A 25,277-nucleotide genomic window follows, 5' to 3' on the forward strand; every position below is an offset into this window, starting at 1 on the left:
CCAGTGGTGTGGAGTGCCTGGGACTCACGTCTGAGCATCCCCAGTACACTTAGAGCGGTAACTGCAAACACAACAGTGATGGACAGAATGTGGATCAATGTCACACATTCACCCCAGTCCAAAGATCTGGGCCCAAATCCATCGTTTTTCCACTCCACACCACCCTGGGTTAGACAATGGCGATATGCAAATCAGCGCTGACCCTGTGCCCCATGGGAACAGTCCAGTCCGAACTACAAAAGCCATGTCCTTCCCAGAACGGAAACAAGCATCCGAGGACCGGCCCGGTTTCGAGGTAACACCTCTCATCAGCCCGGCTAGCTTGATTCCAGTGGTGTGGAGTGCCTGGGACTCACGTCTGAGCATCCCCAGTACACTTAGAGCGGTAACTGCAAACACAACAGTGATGGACAGAATGTGGATCAATGTCACACATTCACCCCAGTCCAAAGATCTGGGCCCAAATCCATCGTTTTTCCACTCCACACCACCCTGGGTTAGACAATGGCGATATGCAAATCAGCGCTGACCCTGTGCCCCATGGGAACAGTCCAGTCCGAACTACAAAAGCCATGTCCTTCCCAGAACGGAAACAAGCATCCGAGGACCGGGGATGCCCAGACGTGGGTCCCAGGCACTCCACACCACTGGAATCAAGCTAGCCGGGCTGAAGAGAGGTGTTACCTCGAAACCGGTCCGGTCCTCGGATGCTTGATTCCGTTCTGGGAAGGACATGGCTTTTGTAGTTCGGACTGGACTGTTCCCATGGGGCAACAGGGTCAGAGCTGATTTGCATATCGCCATTGTCTAACCCAGGGTGGTGTGGAGTGCAAAAAAACGATGGATTTGGGCCCAGATCTTTTGACTGGGGGAGTGTGTGACATTGATCCACATTCAGTCCATCACTTGTTGTTTTTGCAATTGCCGCCCTAAGTGCGCTGGGGATGCCCAGACGTGGGTCCCAGGCACTCCACACCACTGGAATCAAGCTAGCCGGGCTGAAGAGAGGTGTTACCTCGAAACCGGTCCGGTCCTCGGATGCTTGATTCCGTTCTGGGAAGGACATGGCTTTTGTAGTTTGGACTGGACTGTTCCCATGGGGCAACAGGGTCAGAGCTGATTTGCATATCGCCATTGTCTAACCCAGGGTGGTGTGGAGTGCAAAAAAACGATGGATTTGGGCCCAGATCTTTTGACTGGGGGAGTGTGTGACATTGATCCACATTCAGTCCATCACTTGTTGTTTTTATCCTTGACTAGTGTGTCCTCTGTACAAATACATTTACCTAGTAGATATCCCTCACCAAACTGGCAGAAGATGAAAGCGTTGTGCGTGCTGCCTGGATATTTAGCGACAATGTTGGTGTTGATGCGTTTGGCTTCACACACCACCTGTATGTTCAGGGAATGGTAGGATTTGCGATTCCTGAACACATACTCATTCTGGGAGGGGGGGGTATGGCGACATGTGTCCCATCTATACATCCAATGACGTTGGGGAATTGTGCATTTTGTTAGAACTCCTGCTTGGTCTGGTCTAGTGCCTGTGGGGTGTTTGGGAAGTGGATGTTGTGATGCAGCCTCTGTACCATGGCATCAAGGAACGCGTGGAAAAAGCGCGACAATGTACTCTGTGACACCCCTCCTGCCGAGGCTATCACCCCCTGGAAACTACCTGATGCCAAGAGGTGCAGTGAGCAAAGGACCTGAATGTGGGTGGGGATGGTGTGTGTCCTGCATGTGGGGTGTTCAAGAATAGGTTTGAGTTCCTCAATTAAATCAAGGATGCTCTCTTCATCCAGCCTGTAGTGTGTATAGATGTCCTCCTCACTCTGTGGAAACAGGGTAATGCGCGCACGGAATATCCTCTCCTGGCGTCTCCTCCTCTGTGCAGCAGCTCTGAGTCGCAGCCTCCTGGCTATCACGTACAGCCCAGCCATTGAGGAAAAATGTGTTGCATTGTGGGACTCCTTAAATTATTACCACCTGCTCATACTTGGTGGTAAATTGCGATTCTCTAATTAGCGAATTTCGTGAATTCGCTATTTGCGATTTTGTTCATACATTGCATAGCGATTTCTTAATTCGCGATATTCCGTTTGCGAATTTCGCAAACTGAGGAAATCGCAAAATAAGAAATCGCTAGGGAATTTGCAAAATTCTGGTTCTCGCAACGTAAGGAATCGCTATATTTACAATTTCAACTTTTGCGATGTGATTGTGCCTCATACATAGGAAACAGCGAACTTTTAATTACAAACGCTATTTTTTGTGAATCGCAGCGTTTGCGACTCAAAATTAGGTTGATACACATGGCCCTATGTTATATTATCATAAACGATAAATTACGAATACCTAGTTCTAGGATTTTTCTCAAATGCAATTATTATTACATCCGACAGAACCTACCCGTAATTAGGCCCTTACTGTTTAATGTTATATGTTATATGTGCTTGTATAGCGCGCAGCTGCCCCAGAGGCGTCCCGGCGCTTACTGTATGAAAGGGTACAGAGGATAGGAAGTAGAAGGGGAGGGAGATGTTAACAGAAGAGGTGTGTTTTTATTGCTTTCCTAAAGGTCAATAGATTTTGTATCCCTCGGATCTGGTCTGGGAGGCCGTTCCAGAGTTTGGCGGCCAGGTATTTAAAGGAACGACCACCCATCCTGGATAGTTCGATACGAGGAACCGTTGCGAGATTTTGGCCTTCTGAGCGTAGGGCGCGCCGATGGACGTAGGATGACAAGAGTTGGCAAAGTATGGGGGGGAGGCCGTTTTTAGGATTTTAAAAGCTAGGCATAGCGTTTTGAAGTATATCCTTTTCTCCATTGGGAGCCAGTGGAGCTTGATAAGGACGCTAGCCACAGACGTGTGGCGAGGGAGACCTACCAGAGCCCTGACGGCAGCGTTCTGGACTCGCTGGAGTCTAGCTTTTTCTGCAACGTTCAATCCTAGCAAAAGGGAGCTGGCGTAGTCCAGCCTGGAGAGGATGGCAGCTTGGACTATCGTCTGACGGGTTTGGTTGTCAAAGAATCCCAGGATGGGCCTAAGGTTCCGTAAAATGCCGAAGCAGGTTGCTGCCACTTTTTTAGTATGGTGAGTAAATTTGAGGGCAGAGTCTACCCATACTCCTAGGTTTTTGACACAGTCTTTGGGCTCAGGTGGTTGTGCCAGGTTTTCTGGCCACCAGTTGTTCCCCCAAGTGTCTATCTTTTTTCCCACCAACAACACCTCTGTTTTACCGGCGTTGAGCTGGAGGTAGTTTGCTGTCATCCATTCTGTGATGTCAATGAGGGTTTGTTGGAGATTTTGGGCGCTGTGACCACTTTCATCGTTTAATGCCACCACCAGCTGCGTATCATCAGTGTAGGATACAAGAGATATTCCGTGTCTCCTGGCTACCTCTGCCAGGGGCTGGACATACACATTGAACAGGGTGGGGCTAAGAGCTGACCCCTGGGGTACGCCCTGTTCTATGGTACATTCCCTGGAGAGGTAGGGGGGGGTGGAGACTCGAAATGATCGGCCAGAAAGAAAGTCTCTAAAACAATCAAGAGCGAGTCCTGATACCCCGACCTCTTTTAGCCTGAACAGCAAAACTTCGTGTGACACCGTGTCGAAGGCAGCACTGAGATCAAGTAGAATCAGTGCTGCTGTTCCACTAGAAACTAAAATGGTGCGGAGGTGTTATGTCACACTTAGTAGGGCTGTCTCAGTGCTATGTCCCGCCCGGAAGCCATGTTGTGACCAATCTAAGATGCTATTAGATGACAAGTATTTGGTCAGGATGGTATTTACATGGGCTTCTGCTACCTTGGCTGGCCATGGTAGGAGGGATATAGGTCTAAAGTTTTCGGCAATGTTAGGGTCCTGCGTAGGTTTTTTGATGATTGGTGATATCCAGGCTTGTTTCCACTTGGAAGGGATTATAGCTGTAGAGAAAGATTTGTTAATGATGTCTCGCAGGGGGCCTAGGACAGTCATGTCAGCTTCTCTGAAGGTTTCAGGTTTGAGAGGGTCTGCCAGTGAGCCAGACTTGATTTTATTACAGATTTTAGTAAAATCTTCTAAGCTTAGGGCCGGGATGTTAGCGAGGTTGGGTCTGCTGGGGTCATTGGATGGGATGAGGTCAGAGGTGGAGGGAAAGGTGATATAAATTTTCCGAATTTTTTCTAAGAAAAAAGAGGCCATGTTATCGCATAATGCAGATGAGGTGTTAGGATTAGCCACTGTTTTTTTAGCACTGAGTTCTTTAAGAATTTTAAAGATAGTTTAAGAGGCATTATGACTGTTCTTAATCTCAGTGGTGTAGTAGGCTGCCCTGGTCCTGCATATGTTACGGTGGTAAGTTTTTTGCGATTGTGTGTACAGAGTTTTAAGGGCGGGGTCATAGTTTTTCCTCCAGCATCTTACGGCTTTCTTGCACTCTTTTTTTAGTGCGGAGAGTTCCTTGTTGTACCAGGGACTGGAATCGTGGGCGCGAGCTTTGATCCATTTAGTTGGGATAAGCGTGTCTAGGGCTTGGTTAATCCAATTGCAAAATTTGTCGTATTCATGATCGGGATCTCCGCTAGGTGGGGGGGGATGGGTAGTGAGGAGTGCATGGAAGTCCTCTATATGGAGCTTTCTCCAGGGTCTTTTTCGAACCTGCTGAGTGGGCTTAGTAAACAGGATGTTCTTGCAGGGTATTAACATAGTTACTAGACAGTGTTCAGTCCAGGTCATAGGGCTGGGCGTTTCGACCTGCGCATTAATTATGTTCGTAAAAATGGAGTCCAGGAGATGGCCGCCACTATGGGTAGGGCCCTGTATAAGTTGGTCTAGTTGAAGGGCCTCCAGATCAGCTAGTAGAGTATTGATCTTTGAGTCTCCCTTACAGTCGAAGTGGATGTTCAAATCTCCAATAATAGTGAAGTTGGCAGTTTCAGTGATCTGTGGGCATAAGTACTCGAGGAGTGAGTTAGTGAATTTAACATCCGTTCCTGGTGGCCTATATATCAGGAGTCCTACCATGCTAAGCTGGGGATTGATTTTGATGTTATAGCGTGCACACTCGCTATCTTTAATATCTGCTTTAGTTAGCTGGCACGTAAGATGCGATCTGGTCATTATGGCAATTCCACCACCTCTGGAGTTTCTATTGACCGTGTGGGAGGTGTATCCTGTAGGGGTGGCCAGATTAAGGACAGTGTCCATGTCATCTTGAAGCCACGTCTCGGTGAGAAAAAGAATGTCGAAGGCATGGTTAGTGACTCGTGGATTTCAGCGTGATGTTTCGACATAGATCGAACATTCAACTGACCAATTTTAATCACTGAGGGCTTGACAACGGTATGGGATGTTTGTCGATCTGGATTTGTAAGAGAGAAACCACATAAGCAAGCTTGGGGCGCATTTGTGTTGGCCAGGTTGAAGTTGGAGCATCTTTGCTTGGGATGATGTAGTTTAAGTAGCTCTAGTTTAGAATACATTATCTTACCGCTTTGGTAAGTGTCAGGGTGTCCGGCGTCTGGCGCTTCCTCAGCGCTGACGGCGCGCCAACGACGCGCCCGCTGTGCTCGTCCGCTGCGCTTCCGAGGTACGCTCATGATTTATAGTGGCGGGTGGTAGATGTAGGGGGTGTGGCCTCACGAAGGGGGGCATGGCCTCGAAGAAAGCCGGGAATGGCGGCAGCGCTGAACTCCGCTGCACAGCCTAAGCAGGTGAGACAATGCCCAGAGTCAAAGTGCCAGGAGGGGGAGTGGGGGGAATAGTCCACAAAGTTAAGTGACTCTCAAAGTTTAAAAGATATTTAAAAGTTACACAAACACAGCTCCTGGCTTTCCGCCTTAGGAGACCTTACATACATCAAGCCGGCGATAGTATTTAGCGCCTTAAGTATGTTCGCCGGTGGGCATGGCCTAAATAAGGGGGCATGGCCTCGCGAAGGGGGCGTGGCCTCCAAGAACGCCGGGAATAGCGGCAGCGCTGAACTCCGCTGCACAGCCTGAGCAGGTGAGACAATGCCCAGAGTCAAAGTGCCAGGAGGGGGAGTGGGGGGAATAGTCCACAAAGTTAAGTGACTCTCAAAGTTTAAAAGATATTTAAAAGTTACACAAACACAGCTCCCGGCTTTCCGCCTCAGGAGACCTTACATACATCAGCCGGCGCTAGTATTCAGCGCCTTAAGTATGTTCGGCGGTGGGCGTGGCCTAAATAAGGGGGCGTGGCCTCGCGAAGGGGGCGCGGCCTCGAAGAACGCCGGGAATGGCGGCAGCGCTGAACTCCGCTGCACAGCCTGAGCAGGTGAGACAATGCCCAGAGTGAAAGTGCCAGGAGGGGGAGTGGGGGGAATAGTCCACAAAGTTAAGTGACTCTCAAAGTTTAAAAGATATTTAAAAGTTACACAAACACAGCTCCCGGCTTTCCGCCTCAGGAGACCTTACATACATCAACCGGCGCTAGTATTCAGCGCCTTAAGTATGTTCGGCGGTGGGCGTGGCCCAAATAAGGGGGCGTGGCCTCGCGAAGGGGTGCGTGGCCTCGAAGAACGCCGGGAATGGCGGCAGCGCTGAACTCCGCTGCACAGCCTGAGCAGGTGAGACAATGCCCAGAGTCAAAGTGCCAGGAGGGGGAGTGGGGGGAATAGTCCACAAAGGTAAGTGACTCTCAAAGTTTAAAAGATATTTAAAAGTTACACAAACACAGCTCCCGGCTTTCCACCTCAGGAGACCTTATTACTGACATAGTAAAAGAAGTGTGGTCACTAATGGCTATCCACTGTAGGTAATCAGTCTCCTGTGGCTGTTTTTTAAATTTTGGAATTTAATATGTTTGAATGTGAGCCTTCAGGATTTCTTCCAAATATGGAGTGCATATGACCATAATGGAGCCTAGTAATAACATTTCCTGCGAAGTTTGTAAGAAATGTTGCTTGCTGGAGTAAGTTGATTTTGTAGCGATTGGCAGCTTCACTTTAGAAGTGCCACCTTTAGATTTTAAGAAGTGGCCATATACTTAGGATTTCTAGCTTGTCCTTCAGAGTGGAATATTTCACAATTTCTTTGATATTATCAGTCTTCATAATTTGAGGATTTGCACTCCATACCTATGATATCCTGAATTCTGCAGGTGGTATTCCTGGTCTGTCATTTCTACAAGAAGTCGCTGATTGTACTGTGCTTATTTTCTCTTTCCATTTTTTCTGCTCTTTTCCCTGGAGAAGTAGCAGCCTGTAGAGGCCGTTGTCAGAGAAGAGGGAAGGAGTAAGGAGGCGTGGGGAGACGATTAACAACGAAAAAAGGATGCAAAAAAGAACTTACCTGCAGCCCACCACATTGCTGTCTTCTGCTCTTCTTGTGGCTGCACTGCAGGCAAAGACTTCCAGACTCCCCTGTGGTGTTTCCTGAAGCTGTTCTCACACATGAGAGCAGCTTCACGATTGGCCTGAGTGCCGATGATTTGTGCTCCCAGGTAGATTGGGAGTCTGTGCTTTACTCTTTCCAACACAGCAATGCAGCTGTGTTGGAGAGAGCATCAATGCGCATGACAGTTTGCCCGCCATAAGAAGGCTGGCCAACCTGTCATGCTCATTGATAACATACCACTCCTCGTTGGTGCCTGTTATCCGACCTGGCCCTGAACCCAAGGCTCCTATGTGTAAAATAAAATGGTAATAAACGCGGGGTTATTGTTTTTTTATTTTTATTTTTTTTCATGCTGCTAGAGGGTGGCAGGGGGCAATGCTCCTCTGCCGTAGTGGAGAAGCTGCCCCTGGTAACTGCTGACATTTGGTAATGTCTTTCTTACTTTGACATTGTCTGACAAAAATGTGGCCTACAAGACAATAATATCATTAATGGCAGTCACTTCTGCATCTGCACTAAATCAGCAGAAGTCTGCCGAAGTAGTTTGGGGAATTGCTGGTGAGTGCTGTATTTCAACCACACCTCCAAGTAGATACTTCAAATGCTGTAATACTGCAGTTGAGTAAAGTACTAGATATTTGTTTCACTGCGTTACATTACTGATGATTTTATAATAATGCCTCTATATTTCACTATCTGGCTCCTCCTTCACATCCATATCTGCCTCTCCTTCTCTGCTGCCATTTGTCCTTTTCCTTAAAGCACTCCCTGGCTAACCTCTGGGGATGTATGTCAAAATAGTAACTACAACAAGCATTTGTAATACAATAGGTCTTGCATTATTAAAAGTTTGAGTTTATGTCGTAGCAAATGTTAATGCAACATTACTAGCTCGTATTTTGTTAATGTAGACCAATAGAGTGTAGTGTGGTACAGTGAAGTGGTGTAGTATAGAGTAGAGGAAATTATTATAGAGTCTAGTGGAGTTGAGTAGTTTAGCGTGGAGTGGTGTTGAGTTGAGTAAAGTGGAGGAAGGTTTATGGAGTGGGATTTGTGTGTGCTTGTATTATGATAAAATATTGTAATAATATGTAGGAATGAACGTATGAGAAATATAGGTTGGTGGTACTACATTTGCTGTACCAATTTATTTATAATGTGTTTTGTTGTGCATGGTGACTACTTGTAACTGCTGGTTTAGTTGCTTGTTTAGGCTTTAAGCAGTGCATATAAAACGAGAGTTTAAGCTATTGTCTTTCACAATGGCCATAGCTCAAACTCTTGTAAATGCGAGACCTATTTCACTTCAAAGAATTGCCCGCCATTGTCCAGGGATGCTTGAAAGTGAAAGTGCGCATGGCGCGCTGAATGTTGCAGGAAAATATGTTGTGCCTGAAGTAGGAGAAGCTCATTAAAGAATATAGTGCTTACATACTAAATAAGATTTACCGTGCATCAAACATAGTAAAAGGGCCAGTGCTCATGGGAGGTTATGAATTAAGACAAGGCGGTACTAACGAGGGACTAACAAGCCTAATAACCACTTGGAAGCCAGTGTTTACGAAGGACAAAGACACAAGCCAATGACAAATATGGGCGGAGAATGGGTGGGAACTCTATTCCATACTCCATTACTGCATGCCTCGCAGTAGCGCATGCGCTGCCCAGGCTTGACCTTAAAAATGCTAGACGATCACAGAAGTGTTCCGCACGGTGGGTGATCATTGCGGTATTTGAGACCATGATTCAGCGAAATAAATATCACCAACGCAATGACACAAGATCACATATGGATCGAGTCGTGCACACTTTATTCGGGAATAGTGAGCGGAATCCCAGGCTGAATACGGAGTGCGCTGGGGGAATGAAGGGTGCAGGGGGCTGTATGCCCCCGCAGCTTACTGATGAATGCTCTGGGTCATACCATGAGGTCCAGGTACCGGGAATGAGTCACCAGGAGGGCAGGGGTGTTTAAGAGCCAACCCTTCCCCTTGTTGCCCCAGAGACCAGGGGAACAAGGCTGCTTGGGACGACCTCTGTCTACATTATTCGGTTCTTCTCATGGTCCACCCAAGAAAGGGGCGCCCGAGGGAGGTGGTTGTTCCATTCAAGGAATTTGTGATGGTGGTGTGCACCAGCACTGGTAAACAAACACGTGGGCCACATTCAGGTAAAGTACGGAAGTACACGGACACTGAGCTTACTTGGTATGGACCGACCATGATGTACGGTCTCAATCCCCTTTATTTATTTTCCCTCTTTCCCCTTGCCCCTCCCTCCCACCACATGGGTTGTACCACCACGATGTGGTTTACGGGAGCCGGCAGGGTACACCCCTTATGCTTACGTGTGGAGGGACGAACCCACCAAAACGTAACAGTGGCCCTCTACTAGCATGTGACGGCACCCCTGCTGCTTGGAGTGGGAGGAGAGGTGCATTAGGTTCTGCCATGTGTAGAGTAGCGCTCTAGTGTTTGCACGTCACGTGATGACACGACGTGCCGGCGGCCATCTTGAGGCTGCGCGCGCATCCCGAGTAAAGAGCGCGAAAGTCGGAGAGCGAGCGCATCGGCTCGGCGCTCCTTAAGCTGCATAGTATAATAAACAGCGTAACCCTGCAACCAGTGTCCTGTGGTCATTAGCCAACCCTGCAACTTTACAATGGCGACGAGGGTTTGGGATCAGGCATGAAGGACCACAGAGAAAAAAAAAGGATGGACAGTAGAGAGAACAGAGGACAGAGGAGGCAAACCCACTGAACCAGCCCCACAGACAACCACCACGCAGCGGTTTACAAGTAAGAAGCCACACAGACAAGCAGCAGGAAGGAGCGCGGCAGAGCCCACAGCCCCCCACTAACACCAGACTAAGCACGGGGGAAGGAATCGAGTGGGAGGCGCGTAGCAGGCAAGAACAACCAGACACCCACTGCACCCCACGATCAAGGGTGTCAGAGCTGGCTACCACAGGGAAGAGCAAAGGGGCAGTCACAGGAAGCCCCCAGTTACAAACGGAGAAACAGGAGAGAGACAGTACACCAGGCAGCCCCAGTAGCCACGGCAACACACCACCCACAAAAAAGGCGCAAAAGGATGTGTGCGCAAGCGGCGTCTGCGACAGCACCTGTACAATTCTTACCCAAACCAGGGGAACCCCTCATGAAGTGGGAAGATTGGAAAGACTATATTGACAATTTCATTGAAGTGCTTGAGGATGAAAATGATGAAAAGTTCACTAGCAAAAGGAAGAAGCGGATACTGTTACATAATCTAGGCCCGGAGGGGCTCAGAATCTTCAAGAATCTGGTACCTAAACAGCGAGGGAGCACAGATGATGACGTCTATGCTCACGCTATCGATGACCTAAATGATCACTATAAGCCAGCGGTGTGTGTATCGATCGACAGGTTCAATTTCCAGCAAAGGAAACAACGACCAGGGGAATCAGTGGAAGAGTATGTGGCGGTACTAAGGAAACTAGCGGCCACGTGCAAATATGACACATTCCAAGATGAATTCATCAAGGATCAGATTGTGATGCACACCACGAACACAGCCGTACAGGATAAACTGTGGGCCAGCGGCGATGTCACGCTAAAGGAGGTAATGGTGATAGAAAAGAGGGCAGAATTAGTGCGAAGGTGCGCAGAGGCGGCGAAGAGAGAAACGACGGTAAGCCCAATGGTCAATAGGGTGGAAGATGAAGAGCTCCGCAAGGAAAACAGAAGCAAGGGATCCACATCGAAGGGACTGCACAAGTGGTAAGGCAACCCGGGACCTCTGGGGAAACAGACGGGTAACAAGAAGAACGCCTGTTATAGATGCGGGAGCTGGTCCCACGAAGCGCATAACAGGAAGTGCCCGGCGTTCCGCGCAAAATGTATGTACTGTGGAATCGTGGGACACTATGAAAAAGTGTGCCGCAGAAAGTCCTCCAGAAGCGTGGTGAAATACATCGAGCAAGAACAAGAGGACCGGGGGGAACGCGGAGGAAGATGGTGACACCGTACTTTCCATCTACGACCAAGTATTAAGCGTAGACAACAAAAGGTCAACCAAACCGGTGCTGGACATGACGATCGGAGGAGTGCCAATAAGTATAGTGGCAGATACTGGATCGCCCTACACCATAGTCCAGACAGCGGTATGGAACGAAACGTTCAAGCCACACCTGGGCCCAGACCTGGAACGACTAGACATCCGGCCAGTCACGTACAACGGAGACCGCATACCCATGGTAGGATTCAGGCCACTAAAGTTTGAATTCAGAGGACGCAGCGCCAACTGTAAACTGTACATATCGGAAAGGGGACCATCGGTGCTGGGATGGCTAGACCAGGGCGACTTGGGCATCAAGTTGGATCCAGGCGGGAAAGAGCAGATACTGCTCACAGAACCTGAAGCATGGCCAGACCTGGACAAGTGTAAGAGAGAGTTCCCCAAAGTATTTGGAGGCACAGTGGGAAAACTAGAAAAATTCGCCCACATAATAGTACTCAAGGAAGAAGCCATACCGGTAACTCACAAAGTGAGAAACGTACCACTGGCAGTGAGAGAGGCAGTGCAAGAAGAACTGCAGGAACTAGAAAGAAAGGGGATCATAGAACTAATCACGTGCGCTGAGTGGCTGGCGCCATTGGTGGTCGTCATGAAGCCCAGTGGGAAGGTCAGGCTATGTGTAGACCTGCGGGAATTGAATAAAAACATTGTCGTGGAGAAGTTCCCCTTGCCAAAGATCGAGGAGATGTTAGCCAAAACGCGAGGGATCAAGTGGTACTCAACCATAGACTTGACCTCAGAATATCACCAGATCGCCTTACACCCGGAGAGCAGAAAATTGACATCATTCATTACCCCCTTCGGGGCTACCAATTCCAGCGCATGCCATTCGGCCTCGCATCGGCGGCGGCGGTGTTTCAGAAACTGATGCACCAACTGTTCAAGAACATGGATGGCATCCAGTACTTCCAGGATGACATCCTAGTGATGTGTCGAGACAAGTTACACCACGATGCAAAACTAAACAAGGTACTGAAAGTCTTGGAGACTAAAGGACTCATGGCGGAGTGGGCAAAGTGCCGGTTGGGCATGGAATCAGTGACCTACCTTGGACACGAAATTGGAGTGCAGGGCATCACACCAAAGACTGAAAATGTAAAAGCGATTTGTGAAGCACCACCACCCACCAGTAAGGAGGATGTAAGGTCATTCCTCGGAATGGCAGAATACTATAGTAAGTTTGTCCAGCATTTTGCGACAAAGACACACCACCTGAGGAAGCTGACGAGAGAGAGCTCGGTGTTTTGCTGGACGGAGGAGGCACAAAGAGAATTCGAGGACATCAAGAAAGATGTGATGGGAGCCATACCACTCAAAGGATATGATCCTCAGGGCAGAACAGTGCTCACGATGGACGCCAGCGACAAGGGTTTGGGCGCAGTGTTGATGCAGGACCGCGGGCAAGGAACGATGGAAACCCTCAGTTTTGCCTCCCGCACATTGAGTGACACGGAAAGAAAATATAGTGTTATTGAAAAGGAGATGCTGGCAGTCGTGTGGGCAACAACAAAGTTCAGACAAGTCCTGTGGGGCACACGATTCCAACTAAGAACGGACCACAAACTCTTGGTCAAGGTACTAACGTCCAGCGGACATGCGAGTGCTACTCCCAGGATCTCAAAAATGACATTAAAACTACTGGAATTCAGATATCATGTAGAATACATCCCAGGCAGTCGGAACAAAGTGGCTGACTACTTAAGCAGAGCAGCAGCCATGGAACCTGGAGAGATGGACCAGGCAAGGGGAGAAGAAATGGTAGCCCTGATGAACGACCAAGAAAGGGTTATCAGCCATCAGGAATGGAGCGAAGCCTACAAGGAAGACGTCACCTTGCAGGAGGTGATAACATACATCACAAAGGGGTGGCCAGATAAATGACATATCAATGAGAACCTAAGACCGTACTACGAAGTCAGAGAAGAGTTGTCAGTGACCACTGCGCCTTTCAGTAGGCCGGGTCACCCCCCTTGTTCCAGCTGCTACCTGCTCCTGCCGATCCTGCTGGGACTCCCGCCCGCCTGCTCCTGCCGCCGCTGCCCTCCCTGCACCCGAGCGACCCAGCCTCAGCTGAGCCGCACGGCTGCCAGTTTTTCCCGCCGCTGACCCCCTGCAGCCCCGCCAACCACCAGCCCATTGTCCGCCCCGCTCCCGCCAACCCAGCTGACCCGCCCTCCCGTCCCCCTACTTATGACGCCCCCTGAGCGACCGCGCAGCAGACGCGCGCAGCGGGAGCACAGAATGAGCGCCAAAGGTAAGCCAAAGGTAAGCCCGTCTGCGCCCGTCCGCGCCTGGACGGCGCCCAGTGCCAGGACCCCTGTGTCCCATAGACACCAGCCCTCCCGCCGGACCTACAACGCCACTGAACTCTACGCACTCAACGCGGGCCGAATCCCGGGCTGCTGTCGAGCCACCCCGAGACGCACCCACGGACCCTTCTGCTGCCACTCCTGCAAGTTCACCTGCATCCGGACTTGCACTACACCAGCACCGACCAAGCCGAGCACCAGCAGCAACCACCTCAAGTGCATCCTGCTCAACACCCGCTCCATCCACAGACACGCCGTCGAGCTCTGGAACCTGCTCGACACCACAGCCCCAGACGTCGCCTTCCTCACGGAAACCTGGATGAACGCCTCCTCAGCGCCCGACATCGCCATCGCCATCCCGGACGGCTACAAGATCATCCGGAGGGACCGCGTCAACCAGACAGGAGGAGGCATCGCCATCATCCACAGGAACACCATCCGCATCACGACCAACACCGACGACACCCTCGCACCCGCCGAACACCTGCACTTCCAGATCCACATCAACCCCAAGACCACCCTCAGAGGCACCCTCAGCTACAGACCCCCAGGACCACGCACACAATTCAACGAAGACATCGCCGATGTCATCAGCCCGCACACCCTCCTCTCCGCTGACTACATCCTCCTCGGGGACCTCAACTTCCACCTGGAGAACAACAACGACCGCAACACCACCACCCTGCTGGACAACCTCGCCAACCTCGGTCTCAAGCAGCTGGTGACCACCCCCACCCACTACGCCGGACACAATCTCGACCCCGTGTTTTCATCCAGCAAGGACATCACCTTCAGCCACGCCACCGGACTCCACTGGACGGACCACAGCTGCATCCACTTCAGCTTCAGAAGGACCACGATCCACCACCACCAACAACAGGTTGCATGCAGAAGCTGGAACAAGATCACAGCCGACCAGCTCGCGACCTCCCTGAGCATGAACCCTCCCTCCAGCGCAACTAACCCAAGCCAGGCGGCCACAAACCTCACGAAGTGGATCAGCAACTGCGCAGACGACCTGCCCCTCTGAAGACCCCGCCTAGCAGACCCGGCAGCAAGAAAGCCCCATGGTTCACCGACGAACTCAAGAGCTCCAAGAAGAACTGCCGAGCACTCGAGAAAGCCTGGCGCAGAGACCCATCACCGAACAACATGACTGACCTCAAGCTTGCCACCCGAAAACACCACCAACTGATCCACGCCAAACAAGAAAACTGCATTCAAGGAACGACTGGACAACAACGCACACAACAGCAAGGAACTCTTCAACATCGTTAAAGAGCTCTCCAACCCCAACGCCGGAAACAACGACATCACCCCTTTGCAAGACCTGTGCAACTCCCTAGCCTCCTACTTCCACAACAAGATCGCGGACATACACAACAGCTTCAGCACTCAACCGACGCACGCCACGAAGGAACCACCGCCCCCACCACCACCCTCTGCGCCAGGACCCCGATCAGCACCGAAGACACCATCTGCACGATGAACTCCATCCACTCCGGATCTCCGACCGACCCCTGCCCTCACCACATCTTCAACAAGGCCGACGCTGTCATCGCACCCCACCTGCGGGACATCATCAACACCTCCTTCAACACCGCTACCTTCCCGGAGAGCTGGAAGCACGCCGAACTCAGCGCTCTACTAAAGAAGCCATCAGCCGACCCCACCGACCTCAAGAACTACCGGCCCATCTCGCTGCTCCCGTTTCCTGCAAAAGTCATCGAGAAGACCGTCAACAAGCAGCTGGCCGCCTTCCTCGAGACGAACGGATCCCTCGACCTCTCGCAGTCCGGCTTCCGGGCCAACCACAGCACCGAGACCGCCCTGATTGCAGCCACCGATGACATCCGAGCCCTTCTCGACAACGGAGAAACAGCAGCCCTCATCCTCCTAGACCTCTCCGCGGCCTTCGACACTGTCTGCCACCGTACCCTAGTGCGGCGCCTCAGCAACGTCGGAATCCAGGAGAAGGCACTGGAATGGATCATCTCGTTCCTCGCCGGAAGGACACAGAGAGTCCGCCTCCCCCCGTTCAGATCAGAAGCCACCGAAGTCATTTGCGGCGTTCCCCAAGGCTCCTCGCTCAGCCCAACCCTCTTCAAAGTCTACATGAGCCCCCTCACAGCCATCGCACGCCAACACAACCTCAACATCATCTCCTACGCCGACAACACCCAGCTGATCCTCGCCCTCACCAACAACCCCGCCACCGCCAGAGCCAACCTACACGAAGGGATGACAGACGTAGCCAAGTGGATGATGAACAGCCGCCAGAAACTAAATTCGGACAAGACGGAAGTCCTCATCCTGGGATCTTCACCCTCCGCCTGGGACGACTCCTGGTGGCCCCCCGCCCTGGGCAGCGCACCCAAACCAACAGACCACGCACGCAACCTGGGCTTCATCCTGGACTCCTCCCTCTCCATGACCAGACAAGTCAACGCTGTCTCCTCGTCGTGCTTCAACATCCTGCGCATGCTACGTAAGATCTTCCGGTGGATCCCCACCGAGACCAGGAAGACGGTCACCCAGGCCCTCGTCACCAGCCGTCTGGACTACGGCAACTCCCTCTACGCCGGAACCACCGCCAAACTCTAGAAGAGACTCCAGCGGATTCAGAACGTCTCTGCACGACTCATCCTGGACATCCCCGAGGCAGCCACATCTCCGGACACCTGAGAGATCTGCACTGGCTCCCGGTCAACAAGAGAATCACCTTCCGTCTCCTCACCCACGCACACAAAGCCCTACACAACCAAGGCCCAGGATACCTCAACAGCCACCTCAACTTCTACGCCCCCACACGCTAGCTTCGATCGACCGGCCACGCCCTCGCCTCCGTCCCCCGCATCCGAAGAGTCACCACAGGAGGAAGATCCTTCTCCTACCTGGCCGCCAAGACTTGGAACTCCCTCCCGACCCACCTCCGCCTGAGCCAGGACCACCTTGCCTTCAGGAAGCAGCTCAAGACCTGGCTGTTCGAGCAGTAGCGGACCCCCCCTCCCCTAGCGCCTTGAGACCCTCCGGGTGAGTAGTACGCTATATAAATGCTTCGATTGATTGATTGATTGATTGGACGATCAAGGAGTGTTCATTTACAGAGAAGACAAGGTCATCCCTCCAGCAGGCATAGTTCCCAACTTATTGACGATACTCCACGAAGGCCATTTGGGGATAGGGAAGATGAAGTCGAGGACCAAGCAAAATTACTGGTGGCCAGGCATTGACCTATGGACTGAGCGGCATGTCAAGGAGTGCTTGCAGTGCCAGGGAGCGGACAAGACACTAAAACCCCTGATACCAGCGTTGGGGAGATTTGACCCTCCACAGAATACGTGGGAAGAACTATCCATAGACATTTTAGGCCCAATCTTAGATGGGCAAGGCATCCAAAAGTATGTGTGTGTCCTCATTGACAGATACTCGAAGTGGCCCGAATTAAAGGTGGAGGAGGTTATGGACACAGAGACCATATTGATTTCTTGACTGACACGTTTGTGAGAGAAGGCATTCCTAAAGCCATCTTGAGTGACAATGGCCCCCAGTTTACCTCTGACAAGTGGAGCAGCTTTATGGAAAGGAATGGTATTCTCTCCAAACACACCTCTATTTATCACCCTGCTGGTAACGGGCTGGTGGAACGGTTCAACCGAGTAGTGATGGGGTCAGTACAGGCCGCCATATCAAGCAACAAGGACTGGGAGAAAGAAATATGGCACATGGTTTGGGCGTACCGGATCACCCCCACAGGAACAGGATACAGTCCCTTCCAAATATTGAGGGGCCGGGACCCCTTCACAAAGGACAATCAAGTATGGAAGGAGAAAACCATAACGAGCAAGTGGTCACCAGCAGTAGTCCAGGCAAACTTGAAGAAGGCACAGGAAATATATGCTAAACACTACAACAGGCGTAGGAATGTGAAGGATACTGAGCTAGAAGAAGGCGAATGGGTGCGAGTCAAATTGGCAACGCTGCAAAGGAAAGGGGACAGCAAGTACAGTAAACCATTGCAGGTTAAGGAGGTGTATGACAGAGCAGCCTTGTTGAGCGATGGAAATGTATGGTCTCAGGACCACATGGTAAGGTGCAACAAAGTACTACGGTGGAGTCAAGGGAGATCAGAGCTAGAAGGTGTGAAAGCACCCTGCACTGAACAAGAACGAAATGATGAGGACATGGACTTGAGTAGGAGAGACATGGGCGAGGGGCCAGGCGATAACAACAGCCTGGGAACAGCGAAGGAAATGAACACGAGAAGGTCAGCGGAGAGTGCAACCGCGCTGGGCAATGAAGGGGGCGGTGCAGAGACTCACGAGAAAGAGACCACACCTGTCCCGGTAAGATTTACCCGGAGTGGTAGAACAGTAATGAGACCAGCCCAGTTCCAGGACTTTGATATGAGCGACGGACTGTAAGTTAAAAGTTCATTGTTTGGAAAAAAGGGAGATATGTAGAGTAGCGCTCTAGTGTTTGCACGTCACATGATGATGCGACGTGCCGGCGGCCATCTTGAGGCTGCGCGTGCATCCCGAGTAAAGAGCACGAAAGTCGGAGAGCGAGCGCATCGGCTCGGCGCTCCTTAAGCTGCATAGTTAAATAAACAGCGTAACCCTGCAACCAGTATCCTGTGGTCATTAGCCAACCCTGCAACTTTACACCATGCACAGCTTCACACGGGAAGTGGACGTGTCACTTCCCCCACGCATGAGCGACAGGCAAGAGGCAGGGCCCCTGCAGTAAACTTGGAAGTTTGAGAATTCACCACCTTAATCTCCCAATAATAAATACACAGTACAATGAAGGGGATGTGGCTAACTCCGTACGTACAAAGCGAAAGTCAATGGGTGGGTGAAATGCCGGGCAGAGCGCAGTTTATTTCAGTTTTTGATCCTGAGAGCCAAATGTAGGGTAAGCATTCAAATGAGCCTTGTATCAAACTTACTTTGGAAACGGAGGGTAGGGGGGCTTCTAAAGGCTAGAACTGGATCTTTAACTGGTACTTCAAAAATAATTCGGAGGCTCCATATCTGGAAGGTAACATGTAAACAAATGCAAACTGCGGGCATTATTTGACTTCTGGCATGTTTGGCTGCGTTTTGTCTTTTCTGGATTTAACAATACCCTAAAATGGCTTAACTGGGACAACGCACCGCCATACTTGGAATCCGGAAAAAGAGACATTTTCTTTACAAACACTGACTTGCATTGAAATGGGTGCACTTTTAGGCAAGAGACAGCTGAAGTAAAACCCTATTTTGGCTTTAAAAATCGGGATCTGGTCTGTTGGCATCCCTTGGCAGCCAGTCCTGCGTTCCTCTTCAACGACCCAGTTTATATACCTGTGTAAATAAAGACGCCTGTAGTATCAGGAACAGGATTGCTGCTTGGCTGCCCTACTCCCTCCATGCTGGTTGTAAGTCTGGGCAGCCCGAGGTGGTACCTAGTTTGAACAACAAGCGGTAGTGAAAGCGATCGCGAAAGTGATCGCTATTGTACAAAACACGCCCGCGAGTGGTGCGCGCGCGCACGCTACAGCAACACACATGGTTTCAATATCGCGCCAGTGTCTGGGCGCGATAATTGAAACCACATGGCCTATTCATGTATATTACGCAAACCAAGCGCGTAATGGACACTAATAGTCCATGGACGGAGCAATGCGCCCGCCTTTGGCGTGCAGTCTTTTAGAAAATAACGCAAACAAAGGCCAATCGCGTCGCACATAGGGAAAAGCACACGCACGACTGAGTGCGATTCCTAGGTCAGCTTGAAACCCCTTTTTTCAGATACTAAAGGTCTCGAACTGCACCGCTAGGCGCAAGACCTAAAAATATCCAAATTGATCAATTTCAACTGCACAATTTCAACTACTACTATATTGGCATGGTAAACATAAACAGGGAGGTGTGAATTTTCTATTCCATCTTTACATCTACTTCTTGACGATATAGTGCAAGCCGGTGTTATGGAATCGGTATTTTTGGAGGTCAATAGGAAAGCAATGATTCCCTTTCGCGACTTAATTAACAGCCTGATTCATCAATCTCCCGTTCTGCGAGCCCCTAATAGCGAATCATAAGGAATCGCTATTAAGGACTTGCAAAACGAGATTCATGTAGGAATTGCTAAATAAATAGCGATTCCTACACAATCCTTATTTGCGAGTAGCAAATTGCTAATCGCAAATAAGGAATAACTCCCCATTCATTCCTATGGGCCAAAAGGCCCATAGGAATGAATGGGGAGTATTCCGTATTTGCGATTAGCAATTAGCTAATCGCAAATAAGATAGTGATTTAAAGGGTGCCAGGGGTGTCCAAAGGACACCCTGTAGCACCCCTGAAATGCAAATTGAAACAGGTGTTGGGCACACACATGTCCAAAGGACATGTATGTGTGCAACATGCAACTTAGAAAAATGCTTTTAAAAGCATTTTCCTAAGTTTTCGCTATTTACCACGAGGTTTGACCTCGTGGTAAATAGCGGGCCAAAATTGCGAATTCGCAATTTTTAAATGGATGATGAATTGCATTTAAGAAATCTCAAATAGAGATTCCTTAAATGTAATTCCTCGCAAAATAGCGATATCGCTATTACCGATTTTTGCATTTGGGATGATGAATCCCAAATGCAAAAATAGCGCTCGCAAAGGGCCAGATTCTCAGAATTTCTGCCAGAATATTTTTGTCCTGAAGCCCAGCTCTTTATTTCACTAGCTTTCACCCTTAAGATATTTAGTTTATGACAATTTTAAGTATTTCGCCCATGGTGATTTTAGCAGAAACACAAGGCAGCAAATATGTGATGCACAATAACATCAATCATATTAGATTGATCAGGTATATGTTGATAAATATGATTTTATTTATTGCTACTCCCGTTCCTGTTCAGATATATTTTCGTGTGTATTTATGCTTTAGAAGGCAATTGCTGCTTTTACCGCTTTCAGATAACTGGAAAACCAAGTTATATCGGACTTTGATGGCTTTAAAAATAAAATTGTACTTGTGCTCTTTTATTTAAAAGTACAGGATCATCTTACCCTGGTCTACATTACCGTTTCTATGGTAATGCCTAAAATTGGACCTAGGCTCTGCTAATTACACCGCTCTCTCCATAGCTTCAGTGAATACCTAATGGAGGATATCAATTTAACTCAGGCAAGGGTAAGAAATATGTAACTGTGAATTTAGGCAACACATGTTAACAACGAATTCAATTCTAATTGGATGTAACATATCATGTGGAGCATTAAAAGAAAGAAAACATCCGATAATATCATGCTTTAACATAACTATGTGCCTTCCAATCACAGTATCACTTAAACACATATAGCACAAGCTAGAAAATATTATAGTGCGGAACTGTGAGAAGCTAGCCTCTGAGCAATGCAGCGCTATCGAGATTTCTCCAAGGGCTTTTAACTTCCCTTCTTTAATTAGACGTGAGAAGCAGGACGAAGCACAGGGAAATATATGATGTGTTTAGTACCCCATCACAATAACACAACAATTCACTTAAAACATAAAGAAGTTAAAGGTCAAACCTTCACCCAACATTTACCGGGTTTGCATTGGTGTAAGGTGTTGTGGTATTTCCTTTCTAATTAAAGTAATAATGGGTCATGGTAAGTTACCTAAGGTAAAGCAAAGTAGAGCTATGCACTACTATGTACTACTTTGTGTAATAGGGGTGTACCATGGGTAGAACGTGGGTATTGCCATGCAACAATCCAAAGCTTGGCGCAAATTCCTATGTACTAACATTTGTAGACATGCATTTGCACCGAAAGTGGTTCAACTTTTAAAAGTCAGCTTTGTAGGTGTGCTGCACTGTACAGCATACATAAAAAAAGGAAACATGTTGATGCATAGTTTTTGTGCTGGAAGAATTTCCATCCAACACAGAACCTGTGCTTAACAGAAGTCGAGTTAAGGTTCAAGGGTATGTTATGGTGCATGGCAGCTCAAGGTGCGACAGGGCTGGGGGAAAGGAAAACAATGCCCTAACCTACTAGATATGCGTTATTTGTCACTAACCCTCTGGGGCCTATTACGATGTCAGTTGTAAGGCCTCTGACCTCAGGCTGGAGGCCTTACAACTGACATTGTCAGTTTCAATTACGATTTCCTGACTTTGATTCAGCTGGTCGGAATTCCAGCTGGTTTCCGATGAGCTGATGGAGCCCATCAGCCAGTCGGAACCGGCACGTAATCTAAATGAATGCTGTCTAGATCACGATGCACGGTTTCCAGCAAGGTTTCCATGCTGGCCTTTCTGACATGGAAACTCTGTCAGAAAGCATGTTTGAGGGACCCTAGCTTGACCCCTTTTTCCTTGCAGCCTCCTGTTGGGCGATGAGGGGACACCTATGGTGCCTCCGTGTTAATCCCTGCACCCCTTGGCAGGCACCTAGAGGTGCCTGCCAAGGGGTGCAGGGATTAACATCACCTCCCATTTCCCTATGGGAGCATGTACTACGGCTGGTTTATGGTAAGGGTGGCCAGACTTGGCGGAATGGCACTACGCAGAATTCCGCGGAGTTGCCTAAAATCTCAGTTTTATTCCGCTCCACTCTGCTCCGCTTTCCCCTATGCCAGACTTTAACTTACATCTGCTGGAGGCGTTTCCTCAACTCCGAGTCCTTTCTGCCTCCGGTCTGCTTCCTCAGTGCAGGATTCTTCTTCCAGTCCCGGTGGCTGTAAAATGGAAACCCCTTTCCTGCAGGACTAGCCAGGAATTTGCATGCACAAGCATTTGCAGTCCTTGTGAGTCCTGTAAAAAGGGATTTCACTTTCACATCCCAGTCAGGACTGAAGGAGAAGAAGAATCCTCATAAGCCGAGGAGGTAGCCTGTGCACAGGTAACGCCTCGCCAAGATCCAGGTTCAGAGCTTTAGGGGTGCATGGCAGGAGGGAAATGCCATCACATGGTGGTCGGAGTTTTTTTTGCCAACTATGCACTCCCAGCGGAGTTCAGAGGTGACAGAATTCCGCAAAATCCACTGTCAGAGCGGAGTTCCCCACCCACCCTTAGTTTACGGCACTAAAACATGCTTCTATTGGGAAATGTTGGATTGCAACCGAACACTGTTCGGTCGCATCCTAATCAGGGAATTGGGACCCCTGATCGGAGGTCAGTCGGTCCCATTTCCAAGATGGTGTTGCATCCGCCCGACATCGTACTTGGCCCCTCTGTTGTAACACAGGACAGCAAATTGTTTGCTGTGCTGCATTGTGCTAAAAACTATTATAAATGTGCCCCAAAGTTTAGTTGGAAAGGCAAGCCATTACTATGCAAAATGCAGCGGGGTACGCAAAGAGATAAAAAGGGGTTCACAGACAAAATATCGCATATGAAAATATCGCCATCCCAAAATATCATGACCAGAATATAATTGTCACTAATATCTTTGTCCGATACTTATATTGGTAGGTACGAAAATATCAATAAAATAATGTTGTCATTAATATTGTTGTTTTAGTTTTATTTGAATTGATATGAATTTAAAAATCAAAAATTACAAATATTAAATAGTATCATTAATTGAATGAAAATAAAATAGATTTAATAAATATCTATATATCTCAAATATAACAAGGACACCTATTATTAAAATGTTAAACACACACATATTTATATATATTTACATATATCTGGCCTAAAAAACTATGATTAAACTAATAATTTAAATTTATGTTATCATTTAAGGATTTGTAAAATAATGTAATAATATACCAATAACGTAGCATACTAAAATGTTTTAATTAAAATCAAAAGTAAACCACAAAAATGTTTTACAATTTAACAAAAATATTAAACACATTAATAATTATAAATATTATAATTTTGATTAAGCGAAAACATAATAATATTAATTGTAAGAAGATAAGAATATAAGATAAATTATACAATTTTACATTTAAATCATATATTATTACCACTACAATTTAAACAAAAGTAGGCAAAGCATTTATACAATGTACTACTCCCACTTAACGCAATGCAACAATAGAAAAACAGTTACATCACACAGGGGTAAAATTTACTATAGCCACTCCAGTCAGTCCAACAGTAGGAAAAGTGTTTGATTGAAGAAGGGTAAAATGTACTGTTCCCACTCCAGTCAGAGCAACGGTAGAGAAAGTGAAGAATTGGGGAGGGGTACGATTTACTATTCCATATCCAATAACTTCAACACTAGGAAAAGTGTTTGATTGTGGAGAGGTAAAATTTACTTCTCTGACTCCAGTCAGTGCAACAGTAGAGAAAGTGTTGGATTGCAGAGGGGTAACATTTACTATTCCCCCTTTAGTCAGTGCAACAGTAGGGAAAGTGTTGGATTGCGGTGAAGTAAAATGTACTATTCTACCGCCAGTCTATGCAACAGTAAGCAAAGTGTCAGATTGCAGAGGGATACAATTTACTATTACAACTCCAATAAGTGCAACAGTAGGGAATGTTTTGGATTGTGGACAGGTAACATTTATTATTCCCACTTCAATGAGTGCAACAGTAGGGAAAGTGTTGGATTGGGGTGGGTTACACTTTACAATTCCCACTCCAGTCAGTGCAACATTAGAAACACACAAATTTGCTTCAACACAATAAAACAAATACAAAATAAGTTAAGCAAATAAAAATATAAATATGTAAAAAAGAAATACAAATATATTTTATATTAAAATTTGAATACAAAAAATACATATTACAAACATGTAAATAACTACACATATTATTATAATTGTAATTAAAAAAATGTATTATAAATTGTATTTTATTTAAACATTAATTATTAACAAACAAATGTATTACATAATTTTATTTTAGTAACTTCCCACCCTATGAACCTACAATGCTCACAACCTGCACCTAAAACTTTTCTTTAAAAACAAATTATTTACACTATTAACATAAATATGTCTCAATAAACTAATTATCATTGATTAAAAATGATTTATTACTTAATTATAATTAATTTACTTCCCACAATATACCCCTACAAAACAAACAACATGGTCTTAAAATGTAACTTAACAAACAATCTACTACACAACTAACCTAATTAAATATTAATTTGATATTTAATATCAATTAAAATGTATTAATACTTAATTAAAATGAATTTACTTCCCACTGTATATCCATACAAAATACACAACCCACAATTAAAATGTAAGTACAATTAATATAATTGATTATCAATTAAATATTTACTATTAATTCAAAAATTAAATATTGATTAATTCTAATGAATTTACTTCCCACACTGTACACCCAATAAACCCCACAACCCTCACCTGAAATAAAAAAATAAAAATAATTGCACAATATAACATAACATAATTAATTTGCAATTATATAATTTATAATAACTTACAACTAATTATTCATTAATTAGGGTTAATTTGCTTCCCAACCTGTACCCGTATAAGCCCCGAAACCCAAACCAAATATTAAAAATAATATTAACTTAAGTAACATCATTAATTTTCAATTAAATCCTTATTATTAATTTAAAATAAATAATAATGTATTAGAATTAATTTTATTTA

Source organism: Lissotriton helveticus, chromosome 8, assembly GCF_964261635.1.
Source record: "Lissotriton helveticus chromosome 8, aLisHel1.1, whole genome shotgun sequence".
In the NCBI taxonomy this organism is placed as follows: domain Eukaryota; kingdom Metazoa; phylum Chordata; class Amphibia; order Caudata; family Salamandridae; genus Lissotriton; species Lissotriton helveticus.